We start from the raw sequence: 18638 nt of genomic DNA, 5'->3' as shown, positions 1-18638 counted from the left end.
GACTGGTTCTTTCAGGGCCACATTATTTTTTGCAGGCAGTTTTTTTTGCTCAGATTGTGGCTTCATGAATTGACTTTCTGTGGTCTCTTCAGCTTTCTTGGCTGGGGCAGCTTTGGGCTTCTTGGGGCTCCTTGCTGCTGCTAGTCCCATCACCTGGAACTGCAACCTTTTACCGGGACCACAGCAACATTTTTGGTGTTGTGGGATGTTTCTATGCGGGAAATGCTTGCTTTAAACTGGTGCGGGAAAACAGCCACTAGGTGGTGCTGCAGATGCACACCACAACGTATGTGAGGCTCAGCTACAAGGAACTTTAGAGTGCCGCAAAGCAGAATAAATTTTTTTCTAGCTTACGCGTCAAGAATTTTCAATTCTATGAAGGACACGGAGGCGAGGATTATGCTTTCTCTTTCTTTACTGACTTAAAATAGCAGCCAATCACAAACAAAATAAACAACAACTAAACATCCCATGATGCTCTACTCAATGTCACATGGTCCAATCACCTATTGCAATCTCTGTCCATATATCACCTGACCCTCGATGTCACTTCCTCTTTCTTTGGTCAAGGCAGATATAGTTCAAATTGAAATTGAAAATTCTTACATCAAAATGTAAACCAGGAATCGGGAAGATCCTCCTCCACCAGATAACATGAGCTTGAAGACTCCAACTCGAAGGGTAAACAGTCCCAGCAAAATCAAACGCACAAATCTTTACATGAAGTTGTGAAACTCAGGAATTCTTCTGATCAGAACCTATAATTAATAAAACAGGTAGGTAATATTCAAAGTACATTGAATAAACTTCAATAAAATTAATATTCATATAACTGCATTGAATTGGGTGGGAATAATAATCATCAATTTTAACAGTTAAAGATTTTTTATTCAATAATAACAGTTCTTATGGGTGGGATAATCCTCGCCTCCATGTCCTTAATAGAATTTACCGGAGGCTCCGCTTATGCTAGTTTAAAGCTGCTCCATTACTACAGATGCTACATCCAACACAGGCTTGTGATAAAATTTACGAAACGTATTTTCTGAAGACCAATCTGCAGCCCTCATAATGTCTTCCATACGGGAACCCAGGGCATAGGATTTGGAGGCCATACCTCCTCTAGCAGAATGAGCTCCAAAAATATTGGTATCTATACCAGCTTCATTCATTAACCATCTCATCCATCTAGCTAGGGTAGCTGATGTAACTGGTTTAAAAGTTTTTTGCAAGGAAATTAACACTTGACCATTAACATCCTGCCTAAACCCTTCTGTAACAGCTTCATATTCCTTTAAACAATGAACTACACATAACTTAGAATTGACAGGGTACATTGGATATGATACCACCTGTAATTCGTTTTAGTCCTTCTAGTTATCGTGAAGGTATCCCCATCTGGTGAATATACCCTGCCAGATAAGTCTAACACTCTGACATCCGATACTCTTTTACAACAAATGAGACACAAAAGCATGGTCAATTTTGCTGAAAGTTGCTTGCGAGATAAATCTTTATTAGCAGGCCAAGAATCTAGGAATTTTAAAATAACATTAACATCCCATAAAATTGAATATTTTGCCTGAGGTGGTTTAGGCAGACGAATTCCCCTCAGTAATTTACAAATTAGAGGATGTTCTCCTACAGGTTTACCTTCAAAAGGTATATGTCCTGCTGAAACGGCTGATCTAAAATTATTAATCGTCCGATATGCTAAGCCAAAACTAGCTAATTCCGCTAGGAAGTTAATGATCAACTCAATATGTGCTTCCACCGGATTGGCACCTCTTCCATCACACCAACTATTCCATCTGCGCCAGGCTGAGTCATACCTTTTATGGGTACTACCGGCCCAGGCCTGTTTAATGAAGTCCTCAGCTTGTTGCGAAAGGCCTGCGGAACTCCATCTTGACCTGAAATCAACCAAGCCAAAAGAGTCAGTTTTCCTGACGAAATCATTGAATGTTGAAGGCCTTCCGGATTCAGAAGAAGATTCCGATGAGGGGGAATGAGAAGAGGAGAAGTACAAGCTAAATGCAGAACTACAGGGAACCAAGGCTGTGCTCTGCAGAAGGGTGTCACCAAAACAAGCTCTGTCTTCTGTCTCTGGACCTGAGACAACATCCTGGCAATCATCAGAAATGGCGGAAAAGCATAACCTCGAAACTGAGACCAGTCTTGGAGAAACGCATCTGTCTTCATTGCACAAGGGTCTGGGCGCCAACTGAAGAATTTTGAAATCTGAAAATTGAGGCGGGATGCAAACACGTCCACATCGCAACTGCTCCATTCTTTGGTTATCTGAGAGAAAATCATTGGATCTAGTTTCCAGTCGCTTGAGTCTGTCAGGTACCTGGAATTCCAGTCCGCTACAATGTTCTGGTCCCCTGGCAGATACTCCGCAATAACCACTAATCGTTGTGTCAGACAATAATGCCAAAAATCCTTGGCAATCTCTGCCAAAATTCTGGATTTCGCACCCCCCAATTTGTTGACATACCTCACTGCTGAGACATTGTCCATCCGTAAAAGTATGCAACAATCTGTCTTCTGAGGGGAGAGACTCTTTATGGCGAAGGAGCCCGCCAGAAGTTCCAGGCAATTGATGTGTAAGGTTTGTTCCCATTGTGACCATCTGCCTCCTGTCACTAGAGAGTTGCAACGTGCTCCCCAACCCCAACGGCTGGCATTGGATTCGATCACCACCTCTAGGTGAGACCCGAAAATCGCTCTGCCATTCCAGGCTCCCATATGCTGGAGCCACCATTGAATCTCTGATCTTACCTCAACAGTCAATGGGATCTGTTCTGAGTAACTCAGACCCTGTTGTAGATGTCTGATCTTGAGTCTCTGTAGGGCTCTGTAATGTAAGGGAGCTGGGAAGATCGCCTGAATGGATGAGGCTAACAACCCCACTACCCTGGCTATGTTTCTTAAAGAAACCGTCGGCTTGGTCAGAAGAGACCTCAATTCCCTCTTGATGTTGCAAATTTTCTGAGAGGGCAGAAGAAGCTGACAGAGTCTATCCGAAAACCCAGTAAGTCTATCACTTGGGTCGGATTCAACAATGACTTCTGCACATTGATAAGGAAGCCTAAATCTTGCAGAAGACTGATGGTCCAGTTCAAATGAGACAGAAGGACCTGGGTAGATTGAGCCATCAGTAGAATATCGTCCAGATAAATGATCAACCGGACACCCTTGGATCTTAACCATTCCATCACAGGTCTCATTAGCTTTGTGAAGCACCAAGGGGCTGATGACAGACCGAATGGGAGAGCAAGAAACTCTAGACACTGACCTTTCCACTGAAACTGAAGGAACCTCCTGTGGGGAGGAAAAATTGGGATTGACAGATAAGCATCTTTTAGGTCCAGTCGGGCCATCGAATCCCCTTCCAGTAGAAGATCTCTTAACATGTGTATGCCCTCCATCTTGAAATGCCGGTATAGGATCCAATGATTAAAATCCTTTAAGTTCAAAACTAGACGGTGTCCTCCCCCTTTTTTGTCTACTACAAAAATAGGGCTGATAAAACCGTAAGGATGAGGGCTGGAAAACTCTACAGCACCTTTTTCTAGTAAGGCTTGGACCTCTTTGTCTATAAAAGCTTGATTTTCTAGGGAAAAACACATCTGAAGCGGAGGGTTGAGCTGTTTGGGTTTACTGATAAACTCTAGGTGAAAACCCATGACCGTTTGGAGAATCCAAGGATCTCCGGTGATCTTTCTCAAATGTTTTAAGAACAATGCCGCTCTGCCCCCAACTGTGACTTGAGAAAAATGAATAATGCTCACCTGTGAAACTAGTGTCCTGAATGGCACCTTGCTGCCCTCTGCGAGGGCCTCTTCGGAAGCGGTGGCACCCTCCTCTAGGGCGAGTGGGGTAGAAAGTGGAGTCCTGTTCACCATACCAACCACCTCTGCCTCTGGGGTAATAGTTCTGGGGACTGTTGAATGTTCCTCGGCAGGGCATGCGTCCTCCGTAACGACCGGCCCTGATAAAAAGTCCCAGTTTAAAGGCTTTTTTAAGAGACATCTGAGCCTTGTCTAGTGATGAAAAGGTGGAACAAAACTTGGCTAGATCTTTAATAAATGACGATCCAAATAGAAGACCTTCGGCCGAAGGACCCGCTTCAGAAGATGCTAAATCAGATCATTTAGGGTCGATGCGCATCAATATCGATTTCCTGCGTTCAGAAGATATGACACAATTAGTGTTCCCTAGCTGACAAACAGCTCTTTGAGCCCAACCAATAAGGACGTCTGTGTCCACAGGGGATCCTGACTCTTTGGCCAAGTAAGCCATCTCAAGAATCTTAGTCAGGGGACCTGAAAGGTCCAACAGTTTATCTTGACAACTACGCCAAGATATATCCAATCCTTTTTTTGGATCTTTAGCAAACTTCTTCATAATTGTGACCATGGTTGGGTCTATTTCAGGGGCATCAGAGACCCTACCCTCTAATTCCAGTCTGGGACACTCAGCTTTTAAACGAGAACGAACCTCTTTATTAAAACTTTTTCTGATGTTAGTCTGCACATATTGGGCCAACTCAAGAGGAGGAACCCAATTGGAAGCTCTGGGATGCATAATTTCTGAGGGATCGAAATCTAATACAAAAGAGGGCGGAACTACTTTTTTAGCTTTCTTACTAGGAACTGGAGTTTCCTAGTCATCCGAATCCTCGGAAGAGGAATCTTTATCTGAGGATGAAGGGGAAAAATAAACATCCTTTTTCGAACTGTAATTATGTTCACCGCTATGCTTCTTACGAAGTTTATTAAAGGCGTCTGCATGTAGACCACTAATATAAGTGTTAGGCTCTTCCAAATTTTTTGCTTTTGCCTTTTTACCTTCCGGTTGAGAAGGGTTGGCCTTGTACCCAGCCTTAAGAGCGTGCATAATCAAACATTTGCTCTGAGAAGGGACCTAAAGCTCTCACAAGAGCATCATTAACCGATTGTTGGACCCTAGTATCAAGGGCTTCCACTAAATTAACTTCTAATTGGTTCCCCAATTCTTCTGTATAATATTCAGTGACCTGATCATTCCACTGAGCCATTTTGAAATTGGAAGGGGAAAGTATTTAGGCAATAGTATAATTATCTGTTTGAATGTACCTAATATTGTTGTAAAATTCAAATAATATCTTTCAGATAACAGGGGGAGTGCAAAAACCCCAAACAGGCAAACCACTGAATGTGCCCACTATAGAACGTGGAGGGAGCTGCCTGAAGGCACTCTAGGCAGAAGCCTAATAACAATTTTACAACCCACGTTCTAATTCTAGGAACGGGGCGTCAGGGAGCACTGAAGATCTGGGATTAGGAAAACCCAGACACGTGCGCGCAGCACTCGACGAGCCGATCCTTCCTAAAACGAAACGGAGGATCGGCTCGAGAACGAGGTGCGTGCGCGCGCGTGCACAGGGCTATAAAAATGAAGGAAAGACTGCATGGAGCACACGCAGACCGCTCCCGCTCCCACTCCACAAGATTTGGTCAAGAAATCGTCAAAAAAGGCTGAAAATCAATAGCGCGAGAGCGCACTCGCACAAAAAGTAAAGCGCGCTAAATCATGACGCAAAATTTTTACAAACATGCAAGTACAATATACATAAATACACACAATCAGAGTAGTAATATTAAAATGCACTTATCTGCTGCGAAGCAGCAAAGATAGAGGAAGTGACATTGAGGGTCAGGTGATAAATGGACAGAGGTCGTGATAGGTGATTGGAATATGTGACATTGAGTAGAGCATCATGGGATGTTTAGTTTTTGTTTATTTTGTTTGTGATTGGCTGCTATTTTAAGTCAGTAAAGAAAGAGAAAGCATAATCGGAGCCTCCGATCCTGACATAGAATACAACATCAGATGGGAGCTTTGATGGCCTTAGGGCCTGCCGTCTGAGGCGAGAAGGGTTCAGCCACCGGCAGGTAGGGACTCACAATGCTGGTTCTCATCAAAAATGCTTTGTGATGGGTAGTGTGAGCTTTCACTTTTTCTATGATCACAGCAGCTCTTGCATGCTGACTATCCTGATGAAAGGCAGGGGCTGCTTTGCGGGCACTGCAAACTTTTCACTGAGATCGGTCAGCAGCTTGCCTTGCCTGTTATCAGAGTTGGTCCTGATCAGGTCTCTTCACACCATTCACAGGCCATGACGTAGTGCAGAAAAGGGATCACTAGATGACATTACAGCCACCACTCCACTTAGACCATGATAGTCTTAGCACTCATCCTGATGCTGCGGGTGCTGCAGACGGCAAAGCATGCACGAGAGGCAGAGGGAATGGACTAGTGAGGTTTGATAATAGCAGGTGGTTTCAGGGAACTCCACAGAGCCCTTATGGGCTTATGCTGTGCTGATTAGTTCTACCCCCCCATTCACAGAATGATGTCCCCCGTGGTTTATGCCTCACCTTCGGTCACTGTGTAGTCATCACACTGCAGTCTTCACAGGCGTTCAGCCGGCAGCGCTACCTCCATTCATACTCTCTCAAATCTCTCTTGGCTCTTCTTATTCTTTTAAATGTGTTCTTCGACCTTCTGGGGTCACAGCAGCATTCTGGGTGCACCTGGCCTCATCAGGAGGGTAGTTCTCCCTTCTCTTCTCACCATCACTGATGGTGATAGGACAGGACAACTTGCGGGCACCTCCGCAGGTAGGGGCCAAAGTCAGTCAGAGACGATGGCATACCTTGCTGTGCATCACCATCTTGATGGTGGCACTGCTTTCAGTTTTGCTGTGCTGCCCATTTTGGGGAGTTCCCAGCAGGCAGACAGTGGCAGGTGCAATGAGGTGCTGGGGTCATGGTTCCTCCCCTCTTAAGGAAGGGAGGACGTTCACCCTCATCTGGGGGTGACATATTGGAAGTCACAGCAGTGCATACAGGTGTGGGGTCAGACCCCTAGTTGTTATTGTTGTGTAGTGGGCCATAGGCTCACATGCAGCATAAAGAAAGACACATGCATGGTGTGTGTAGACACTAAACTGTCCTCTGGCATGTGCACTCAGGTTCTTTAACTTGCAGGATCACCTGACAAGTGACGCCTCTATTGGATGAGAATGGGGTGGGTGTAAGGTCGAGCTGTCAACGAGTGGCTGAAGGACAATAACTAGAATGTGCCTAGCAGGACACTACTGCAGCCAGGCCTTGACTCATGGCTATGGCCACAGAGTAAACCTAAATAAAGTTATAACGTTTTTTATGTTTTTGGGCGTATTTATGCTTTTTGGTGCAAAACCGCACTAATGCAGTTTTGCACCAAAAAGTTTAGCACCTGCTTGCGCCATTCCTGAGCACCTGCCGGGCGTCGTATTTATGAAATGGCGCAAGCCAGTGTAAAGGGTGGGCTAGAGTAAAAAAAAATGACATTAGCCGGGTGGGGATGACGATTTGGGAGAAGGGGGTTCTGCACCAAAAAAATTATGTTAGGCTGGTTTCAGTCAGAAAAGATGACTCTAACCAGCCTAGCATCATTTTTTGATGCAAAACCATCCACACCACATGACTCCTGTCATATAAAAGACAGGAATCATGCCCACCACACCAATGGCCAGCACAGGGGACCAGTGTCTCAAGGGCATGGCCACTGCACCCTGTGCCATGCAGGGGGCCCCAAGTTGACCCAAGGGTAGGTCGCTCCCCCTGCCGTTGCAGCTCCTCCAGCTCCTCCAGGTTCCTGAGACCGCCCAGCCACCTCGCAGTAAGTACCCCCCACCTCCCAGCCCCTCGCCCTGCCCGTGCTACTCACCCTCTCTCCTGCTTCTTTTCTCCTTCTCTGTTCTTCCTCCTCACTCCTCTTCTGTAATCTTCTTCTGTACTCTTCTTTCGCTCCTGCTCCCCGTCTTCTCTCTTCATCTGTGTGCTTCTCAGCCTCTCCTCTGCACCGCGACCCGCGTGTGCCTCTTCTTCTCTGTCCCTCTTCTTGGCTCCTTCCTCTGCCGCTCGCCGCCCCTCTTCTCCTTCTTCATCTGTATTCTTCTGTCTTCTGCGCTTCTCTTCTTCACCTTCATCTGTACTCTTCTGTGCTCCTCTTCTTCACCTTCATCTGTATTTCTCTGTCTTCTGCGCTTCTCTTCTTCTTTATCTTCTTCTGTAGTCTTCTGTCTTCTGCTCTTCGTCTCCTGTACCTTCTTCTGTGGTCTTCTGTCTTCTGTCTTCTCTTCTTCGTCTTCTGTCTTCTGCTCTTCATCTTCTGTCTTCTGTTCTTCTGCTTCTTTCTTCTGCTCTTCATCTTCTGTCTTCTGTTCTTCTGCTTCTTCGTCCTCCGTCTTCTGCTCTCCCCACGCCTGCCCTCCTGCTCCTGTCTCATCTCTCTCCTTCACTCGACTCCCCCTCTGTATCACCCCTATCTACCTCGTTTGCTATCTGCCTCCCTCACTCCTCCTATCTACCAATCCACCTATCTCTCTATCTCACTATCTATCTCCCTCACTCACTCACCACCTCCTCCTATCTACCTATTTCTCTATCTTTCCCCCCCACTCGCCACCCCCTCCGTTACCACCCCTATCTTCCTATCCTTTCTCTCTACCTCTCACCCTCACCCACCTCTACAACCCCCCTCTCCTATCTTCCCAACCTTACTCCTATCTCTCTCCCTAAACTCCTAAACTTCCTAAAACTCACCCCCCACCACCCTTAAACCCCCTCCCCAGCTCTTCTCCCTCTACCTGTCCCCCCCTCCCTTCCGCTTTCCCGCCGCCACCTCCTGCACGCCCCCGTCCCCCAGCTCCCATTCGCCCCCAGCTGAACCCTCCCCCCCTCCTCCCTCTTATGGCGGCCGCTGCGCGACAGTGGTAGCGACCCTTGACCCAAGGGTAGGTCGCTCCCCCTGCCGTTGCAGCTCCTCCAGCTCCTCCAGGTTCCTGAGACCGCCCAGCCACCTCGCAGTAAGTACCCCCACCTCCCAGCCCCTCGCCCTGCCCCGCGCTACTCACCCTCTCTCCTGCTTCTTTTCTCCTTCTCTGTTCTTCCTCCTCGCTCCTCTTCTGTAATCTTCTTCTGTACTCTTCTTTCGCTCCTGCTCCCCGTCTTCTCTCTTCATCTGTGTGCTTCTCAGCCTCTCCTCTGCACCGCGACCCGCGTGTTCCTCTTCTTCTCTGTCCCTCTTCTTGGCTCCTTCCTCTGCCGCTCGCCGCCCCTCTTCTCCTTCTTCATCTGTATTCTTCTGTCTTCTGCGCTCCTCTTCTTCACCTTCATCTGTACTCTTCTGTGCTCCTCTTCTTCACCTTCATCTGTATTTGTCTGTCTTCTGCGCTCCTCTTCTTCTTTATCTTCTTCTGTAGTCTTCTGTCTTCTGCTCTTCGTCTCCTGTACCTTCTTCTGTGGTCTTCTGTCTTCTGTCTTCTCTTCTTCGTCTTCTGTCTTCTGCTCTTCATCTTCTGTCTTCTGTTCTTCTGCTTCTTTCTTCTGCTCTTCATCTTCTGTCTTCTGTTCTTCTGCTTCTTCGTCCTCTGTCTTCTGCTCTCCCCGCGCCTGCCCTCCTGCTCCTGTCTCATCTCTCTCCCTCACTCGCCTCCCCCTCTGTATCACCCCTATCTACCCCGTTCGCTATCTGCCTCCCTCACTCCTCCTATCTACCAATCTACCTATCTCTCTATCTCACTATCTATCTCCCTCACTCACCACCTCCTCCTATCTACCTATATCTCTATCTTTCCCCCCCACTCACCACCCCCTTCGTTACCACCCCTTTCTTCCTATCCTTTCTCTCTACCTCTCACCCTCACCCACCTCTACAACCCCCCCTGCCCTATCTTCCCAACCATACTCCTATCTCTCTCCCTAAACTCCTAAACTTCCTAAAACTCACCCCCCACCCCCCACCACCCTTAAACCCCCCTCCCCCAGCTCTTCTCCCTCTACCTGTCCCCCCCTCCCTTCCGCTTTCCCGCCGCCACCTCCTACACGCCCCCCCCAGCTCCCATTCGCCCCCAGCTGACCCCTCCCTCTTATGGCGGCCGGAGGCGCGCCAGAGGCAAGCCCGTCTGCGTCCGTCCGCGCCTGGCCCGCGCCCAGAGCCACGACCCCTGGTTCCAAGCTCTCCCAAACCCCGCTGCTCCGCTACGACCCCACCACCCTCCACGCCCTCAACCCAGTGCGCTCCAACACCTGCTTCCAAGTGCACCCCAAACGCACCCATGGACCCTTCACCTGCCACTCCTGCAAACGCATCTTCCACCACGCAACTACCACGACCACCAGCCCACGTGCCATCAACCACCTCAAGTGCATCCTGGTCAACGCTCGATCCATCCACAAGCACGCCGTTGAACTCTGGGACCTCCTGGACTCCACAGCACCGGACGTCGCCTTCATCACGGAGACCTGGATGAACGCCTCCTCGGCCCCTGACATCGCCACTGCCATCCCCGAAGGCTACAATATTTCCAGGAGGTGGAATCGCCATCGTCTTCAAAGACTCCATCAGCGTCACCACCTCCACCGAAGACACCCCCCTCGCCGCTGAACACCTGCAGTTCCAGATTCGCACCGACCCCAGGACCACCCTCAGACGATCCCTCGTCTACCGTACCCCCGTACCGCGCGCCCCTTTCAGCGAATCCATCGCCGACTTCGTCTCCCCGCACGCCCTCGCCTCGCCGGACTACATCCTCCTAGGCGACCTCAACTTCCATCTGGAACAGAACAACGACCCCAGCACCACCGCTCTGCTCGACAACCTCGCCAACCTCGGCCTCAAGCAACTGGTGAACACCGCCACCCACATCGCCGGACACACGCTTGACCCCATCTTCTCTGCCAGCAAACACGTCTCCTTCAGCCACGCCTCCGCTCTACCCTGGACCGACCACAGCTGTGTCCATTTCACATTCCGACGAGAGACCCGCCACCTCCGCACTCAACCCATCCCTCGTCGACAGTGGAACAAAATCCCCGAAGAACAGCTCTTCTCCGCACTCACCATCAACCAACCCACCCTCACCACCAACGACGCAGCCCTCAGCCTCACGAACTGGATCACCAACTGCGCAGACAACCTTGCACCCCTCAGACGCACGCATCGACAGGCCAACACCAAAAAACCTCTCTGGTTCTCTGACACCCTTAAGGAATCGAAGAAAACCTGTCGCGCCCTCGAGAGAACCTGGCGCAAGGACCACACCGCTGACAACATGATCGCCCTCAAGAACGCGACCCGCGAACACCACCACCTGATCCGCGCAGCCAAAAGGAATTTCTTCACCGACAGACTGGACAAAAACAGCCACAACAGCAGAGAACTTTTCAGCATTGTTAAAGAGTTCTCCACCCCCAATGCCAACGCCAACGCCGTCACGCCCTCACAAGACCTGTGCAACTCCCTCGCCACCTTCTTCCATCGCAAGATCACCGACCTCCACTACAGCTTCGGACACCAGACCCAACCAAGCATCACCGAACCCACACCCCCGGCCATCACCCTCAACGCCTGGACCCACATCAACACTGAAGAAACCAAAACCACCATGAACTCTATCCACTCCGGCGCCCCATCGGACCCCTGCCCTCACTTCATCTTCAATAAAGCCGACGACATCATCGCCCCGCACCTCCAGGCCATCATCAACTCTTCATTTTCTTCTGCTACCTTCCCCGAAAGCTGGAAACACGCCAAAGTCAACGCCCTACTAAAGAAACCTACGGCTGACCCAAGCGACCTGAAAAACTTCCGCCCCATCTCGCTCCTCCCCATCCCTGCCAAGGTAATAGAGAAGACCGTCAACAAACAGCTTACCAACTTCCTGGAATACAACAACCTTCTCGACCCTTCACAAACCGGATTCCGAACTGTTAGAAATGGGGTTTTTGGTTGGCAGTCAGGTTACCCTCTGTCCAAGCAAAATCCCTCACTCTAGTCAGGGTAAGTCACACACTATCCAAGATTATCCTGTGCCCACCCTCTGGTAGCTTGGCACGAGCAGTCAGGCTTAACTCAGAAGGCAATGTGTAAAGTATTTGTGCAATAAATCATACAATACCACCATATAGCACCACAAAAATACACCACACAGTGTTTAGAAAAATATATAATATTTATCAGGATAATTGTAGGTCAAAAAGAATAAAGTTGCAAATGGAAAATTGTAGAAATATCACAGGGAAGTGGTATAAAGTGTCTTAAGTCTTTAGAATGCAATAAAGTGTCTTTCAAGCACAAAGTACCTGGTTTCTGGTGGGAAATCTCCCCAGAGGGCCACAGGAAAAGGGGTGCGTGGAAAAAGGGTGTGTGCGTCGATTTCTCCTCAGCACACAAAGACTTGCGTCGTTCTTTTCCCCGCGGGGAAGTCGGGCGTCGTTTTCCGGCGCGCAGACAGTCTCTTTTCGTGGATCGCGGGGATTACCAGATGTCCCGGGTCTGTGCGTGGATTCTCCTACTTGTTTTCCGGCTGCGCGTCGTTCTGCAGGACTGCGCGTCGAAGTTTCGATCTCACGGTAGGCGTCGCGTCGATTTCTCCTTGGAAGTCGGGCGGCGTTGTCCTTGCGAGGTCGTGCGTCGAAATTTTGGTCTCACGGCAGGCGTCGCGTCGATTTCTCCTCAGAAGTCGGGCGGCGTTGTCCTTGCGAGGCCGTGCGTCAAAGTTTCGCGTTGACGGTAGGCGTCGCGTCGATTTCTCCTGGAAAGTCGGGCGGCGTTGTCCTTGCGAGGTTGTGCGTCGAAGTCTCGATCGTCCCGAGAGCGTCGCGTTGATCAGCGTCGGTGTGCGGCGTTTTTCTCGCCGCGAAACAAGCTGTGCGTCGAAATTTTCGGCGCACGGAGCGTCCAAGTGAAAGGAAGAAGTCTTTTTGGTCCTGAGACTTCAAGGAACAGGAGGCAAGCTCTATCCAAGCCCTTGGAGAGCACTTTCACAGCCAGACAAGAGTTCAGCAAGGCAGCAGGGCAACAGCAAGACAGCAGTCCTTTGTAGAAAGCAGACAGGTGAGTCCTTTGAGCAGCCAGGCAGTTCTTCTTGGCAGGATGTAGTTTCTGGTTCAGGTTTCTTCTCCAGCAAGTGTCTGATGAGGTAGGGCAGAGGCCCGGTTTTAGACCCAAATGTGCCTTTGAAGTGGGGGAGACTTCAAAGAGTGGCTAAGAAGTGCACCAGGTCCCCTTTCAGTTCAATCCTGTCTGCCAGGGTCCAAGTAGGGGGTGTGGCAGTCCTTTGTGTGAGAGCAGGCCCTCCACCCTCCCAGCCCAGGAAGACCAATTCAAAATGCAGATGTATGCAAGTGAGGCTGAGTACCCTGTGTTTGGGGTGTGTCTGAGTGAATGCACAAGGAGCTGTCAACTAAACCTAGCCAGACGTGGATTGTAAGGCACAGAAGGATTTAAGTGCAAAGAAATGCTCACTTTCTAAAAGTGGCATTTCTAGAAGAGTAATATTAAATCCGACTTCACCAGTCAGTAGGATTTTGTATTACCATTCTGGCCATACTAAATATGACCTCCCTGCTCCTTTCAGATCAGCAGCTGCGACTTCAACAGTGTATGAGGGCAGCCCCAATGTTAGCCTATGAAGGGAGCAGGTCTCACAGCAGTGCAAAAACGAATTGAGGGTTTTTTACACTACCAGGACATATAACTACACAGGTACATGTCCTGCCTTTTACCTACACAGCACCCTGCTCTAGGGGATACCCAGGGCACACATTAAGGGTGACTTATATGTAGAAAAAGGGGAGCTCTATGCTTGGCAGGTACTTTTAAATGCCAAGTCGAGGTGGCAGTGAAACTGCCCACACAGGCCTAGCAATGGTAGGCCTGAGACAAGGAAAAGGGGCTACTTAAGTGGGTGGCACAATCCGTGCTGCAGGTCCACTAGTAGCGTTTAATCTATAGGCCCTAGGCACCTGGAGTGCACATTACTGGGGACTTATAAGTAGATTAAATAGTTCAATCAGGTATGATCCAAAGTTACCATGTTTACAGAGAGAGAGCATAGGCACTTTAGCACTGGTTAGCAGTGGTAAAGTGCGCAGAGTCTAAAAACCAGCAAAAACAGTATCCACAAAGTGGAGGGAGGCAGGCAAAAAGTTAGGGGTGACTACCCTAAGGCTGTCAGGTCTAACACGAACCAACCACAGCACTGAAACCGCCCTCATCTCAGTCACAGACAACATCAGAACCCTGATGGACAACGGTGAAACAGTCGCCCTCATCCTCCTCGACCTCTCGGCTGCCTTCGACACCGTCTGTCACCGCACCCTAATAACCCGCCTCCGCTCCACCGGGATCCAAGGCCAGGCCCTGGACTGGATCGCCTCCTTCCTCTCAAACCGCTCTCAAAGAGTTTACCTCCCACCTTTTCGCTCAGACCCCACCGAGATCATCTGCGGCGTACCTCAAGGCTCCTCACTCAGCCCAACACTCTTCAATGTCTACATGAGCCCCCTCGCCGACATCGTACGCAAGCACAACATCATCATCACCTCCTACGCCGACGACACCCAACTTATACTCTCCCTCACCAAGGACCCCGCCAGCGCTAAGACCAACCTACAAGACGGCATGAAGGACATCGCAGATTGGATGAGGCTCAGCCACCTAAAGCTGAACTCGGACAAAACGGAAGTCCTCATCCTCGGCAACACCCCGACCGCATGGGACGATTCCTGGTGGCCCACGGCCCTTGGCATAGCACCGACCCCCTCAGACCACGCCCGCAACCTCGGCTTCATCTTGGACCCTCTTCTCACCATGACCAAACAAGTCAACGCTGTGTCCTCCGCCTGCTTCCTCACCATCCGCATGCTCCGCAAGATCTTCCACTGGATCCCCGCTGACACCAGAAAAACCGTGACCCACGCCCTCGTCACGAGCCGCCTGGACTACAGCAACACCCTTTATGCTGGGACCACCGCTAAACTCCAAAAATGCCTGCAACGTATTCAAAACGCCTCGGCCCGCCTCATCCTCGACGTACCCCGCAACAGCCACATCTCCACACACCTGAGACGCCTGCATTGGCTCCCAGTCAGCAAAAGGATCACTGTCCGACTTCTCACCGACACACACAAAGCCCTCCACAACAAGGGACCGGAATACCTCAACCGTCGCCTCAGCTTCTACGCCCCCACCCGTCTCCTCCGTTCCTCTGGCCTCACGCTCGCTGCCGTCCCTCGCATCCGCCGCTCCACGGCGGGTGGGAGGTCCTTCTCCTACCTGGCAGCCAAGACCTGGAACACCCTCCCCACCAGCCTCAGGACCACCCAGGACCACTCCCCATTCCGGAGACTCCTCAAGACCTGGCTTTTCGAGCAGCCCCCCTAGCGCCCTAGCTCCTTGAGACCCGCACGGGTGAGTAGCGCGCTTTATAAATGTTAATGATTTGATTTGATTTGATTTGGCATTTTTTTTTTTTTTTTAAATACTTACCTATACTTACCCCACTTGCCTGGGATGGGGTCCCGCATCCTCCGGTGTCCCTCTGGTGTGGGTAGAGGTCTTCCTGGGTCTTGAGGAGAGCACCTGTGGACCCAATCCATGGTGCTTAACCATAGAAATGGGTCCATAGGTCCCTTAACCCCTATTCTGACCCAGGTGTAAAATAATGGTGCAAAGCAAGCTTTTCTCCATTATTTAGCCCCTCCTCCCACCCGCACGTCATTTTAGCATTGGGAGATAAATAAGGGGCTAGCACCATTTTTTAGATGGGAATGCCTACCTTGCATCTCATTGACGCAAGGTAGCTTCACACATCTAAAAAATTGTGCAAACTCCAATATTTTGACTTTAGACGGGTCTAACGTCAAAATATAAATATGGAGTTCATTTTGATCCGAAATTGCGTCAAAAAATGACTCAAATTCGACACAAATGGGGTATAAATATGACCCTTTGTTTATTTAGTTTCAATGCCCCATGCAGAGCGCAGCTTAAACTCTTCAACAAAAAATAAATACATGGATCCTGCGACGGCGTCCACGAGTGAGCAGCAATTTCAAGTGTGCCGAATCCAGTCTTCTGTTGTTATATCCAGGCCCACGTTGCTCACTCACCATACATGTTACTGCTTTTTCTACTCCAGAGTATACTGTGTGGAGGTGGTCGAGCAGGAAGCATGTGGCAGGACAGTTACAGTGCACCACGGGGAGCACAGTCAGATAACTCATAACTCACTTCAGCAGCAGTGAGTAAGGAAGGCGCTCGGGGAGGTCAACTCTCCAATACGAAAAGTTATGACTTAAAAAAAAATTGTTTGCAACAGAAAGCAACTATGTAACATTACAGAGAGAACAGACGTCTATCATAAATAAAAAGGACCGCATTACTGTTAAAACAATTGCAAAAATGTGAGGAAAGAATAGACTGAAAAAGCCATTTTAGTGGCCATGCGGGCTACGTGACTGCAATAGCTCTGCAAACTCTGCTGTGTTGAGCACTTGAAGTGTTTTTATTTAATTGATAAAAAGCTGTTTCTTAATAATGTACTCTAACGTTATCCGCAAACAACTCAAACATTCCATCATATATGTTCCTTTACTTCACGATGCTTTCAACTATTTAACAATTTATTTAATACACACATATTAATGCAATTTATTATAATACCCAATTGGTCCATTAATCATAGCAGTATAGAGGGTGCCCCCAGCTCATGGTGAAAGAAGTAGAAGCAGACATAAGAAAAAAAGAAAATAAGCAACAGTAAAGGGCGTTATAGGTGCACTATTTATATTCAGCTTGACATTTTGTCTATTGTGAACTTTGAGGCAAGTCAGTTTTTATCTATACGCACGCTGCTGTCTAGACTAGATTTCTATTACAGCTGGAGCAACTTTATAGGCCAGTCACAAACAGCAAAGACGATGTTGGATTACGGCTACAGCTGCCGCCTTTGATACTGGGGGACCAGGTCCGAGTCCCAGCCTCTGCTCAACAACCTTTGGTGTTTCTGGCCAAATCACTTAATTTCCCCATACCTGTAAAATAAATATCACTTTGTGTAATGTAACTGTATGCTTGTCTAAAAGCCCTATATTGTTGAATTAGCGCTAAATAAACAAGCATTTGCAATGCAATAGGTCTTGCATTTGCTAGAGTTAGCGCGATTAGCGTTGTAAACTCCTAACTGGACTTTTCTTGCCACATTAATTGAAAATTAAAAGAAAAACAGTTTCACATAAGTGAGCCGATTCACAGCGATAATTCCGCCATGAGCATCAGCGTGAAGAAGCGCACAAAAGGAAAAAGAAGTTCTCTGGCAGTCAAACTTATAGGCAAAAGTGCAATTAGCCATTTTACGGGCGATGCCCAAGGTGGTAAGGAAACCACCCCAAGGAGGAACAAACGTAAACCATTTACCAATGTCATCAAAAGATTTTTGAAAGGCAAGCCCACGTGCATATCCTAGCTGATTCACCATTTTACGGGCGATGCCCAAGGTGGTAAGGAAACCACCCCAAGGAGGAACAAACGTAAACCATTTACCAATGTCATCAAAAGATTTTTGAAAGGCAAGCCCACGTGCATATCCTAGCTGATTCAAGTGTAGGCTTTGTTGATTGCAGCAATATATGTTGCATCTATCTTTCTAGGGTGTTAATACACTCTTCCTTTCCCATAGCCAGTAGGAGGAATCGCATTGCTACATATCCGCTTAATTGAGGTAAACATAACATTTTGTTGCTGACTGCAAACTTATTCATCCTGCAGTGTGTTGGAATTAGTATCGGGGCTGTTGATTTCCCCTAATTTCAGTATTCACAGGCCAGGCAGTAGTTTTGCATGACTTCTAACCTGTAAGACGATCATGTTTTCTTTTCTATGCATTTTATGATCTTCTAGGCCTTTGCTGTAACTGATATGTTAATGACTATATATAATAGTGGTAAACTAACAGAAATGCACTAAAATGCAAGTTTCTGCTTTGTTTTACTTGCGAGAAAGTAACTCAAAGTGCCACTCTTAACAGTAGGATCCCACTCATACACAGGCTGAAACCACAAAAATGCCACACATTAGCAATCTGAAACGTTGCAGCTATGTGGCGGCCGATTCACCGTCTCTCAGCTTTTCAATTCTCAGCAGGCGCCATCTTGTCCTCGGAGCTCCACTCATCACCTTTGGATTCCACTCTAATTGAGGAAATTTGAGTCTCTGTCTGTGTCTGCCACCTGTGTTCTCTTCTCTATGTTCCTAGATTTCATTTATGGGTCTGCAGGCACACAGGACTACAATGGGATAGAAGGTCCACAGAGTTCAGCCCAATGTATTTGCCATGCCCCTTGCTCCATGTGTCTTCTGGAGAATTGCAGACCACAAAAGGCTAACATTTTGAAAAAAAATCAAATCAAGCATCCTACATAGCATATGTTATCCAAGTAATGCAGGTACGTTCTAGTGCATTGCCTAAGCAATACCCAGTGAGCAAAACCATAGGTCACTGGTTCTGAATAGAAAAGAAGCAGCCTTTGCAATGGAACTGGAACTCTCATAGCGAACATGATATTACCACTCAATTAAAGCTTGTGGTGCAATTTTGCAGGTTGGCTGTGGCATGTCCTACACCAGTCCTTCAGTCTGCAATTTGGTTCTAGTTCGATAAAGCTCTAGCACTACTTGCATTTTTTGGATGGTGACGGAAGTGCAAATTCTTGTATTTGGCTCTACAGTGTCCAACACTGACAAGACTTTCTTTC

General features: G+C 48.4%; 1 long non-coding RNA gene across 1 annotated transcript in view; it reads right to left on the bottom strand.

Annotated features, from left to right (window-relative positions):
• Nucleotides 1–406: 406 nt before the first annotated feature.
• The window catches only part of LOC138258769 (uncharacterized), a 131483-nt gene continuing 113251 nt past the window's right edge, over nt 407–18638 (bottom strand). Inside the window, exon 3 of the long non-coding RNA XR_011198558.1 lies at nt 407–758. This is a non-coding gene — a long non-coding RNA (uncharacterized lncRNA). The remainder of the gene's footprint in view (nt 759–18638) is intronic.

The sequence above is a fragment of the Pleurodeles waltl genome, chromosome 9 (genome assembly GCF_031143425.1).
Source record: "Pleurodeles waltl isolate 20211129_DDA chromosome 9, aPleWal1.hap1.20221129, whole genome shotgun sequence".
Taxonomy (NCBI): Eukaryota; Metazoa; Chordata; class Amphibia; order Caudata; family Salamandridae; genus Pleurodeles; species Pleurodeles waltl.
The sequence above is the reverse complement of the archived record's forward strand: the minus strand, read 5'-3'. Positions and strand labels throughout refer to the sequence as shown.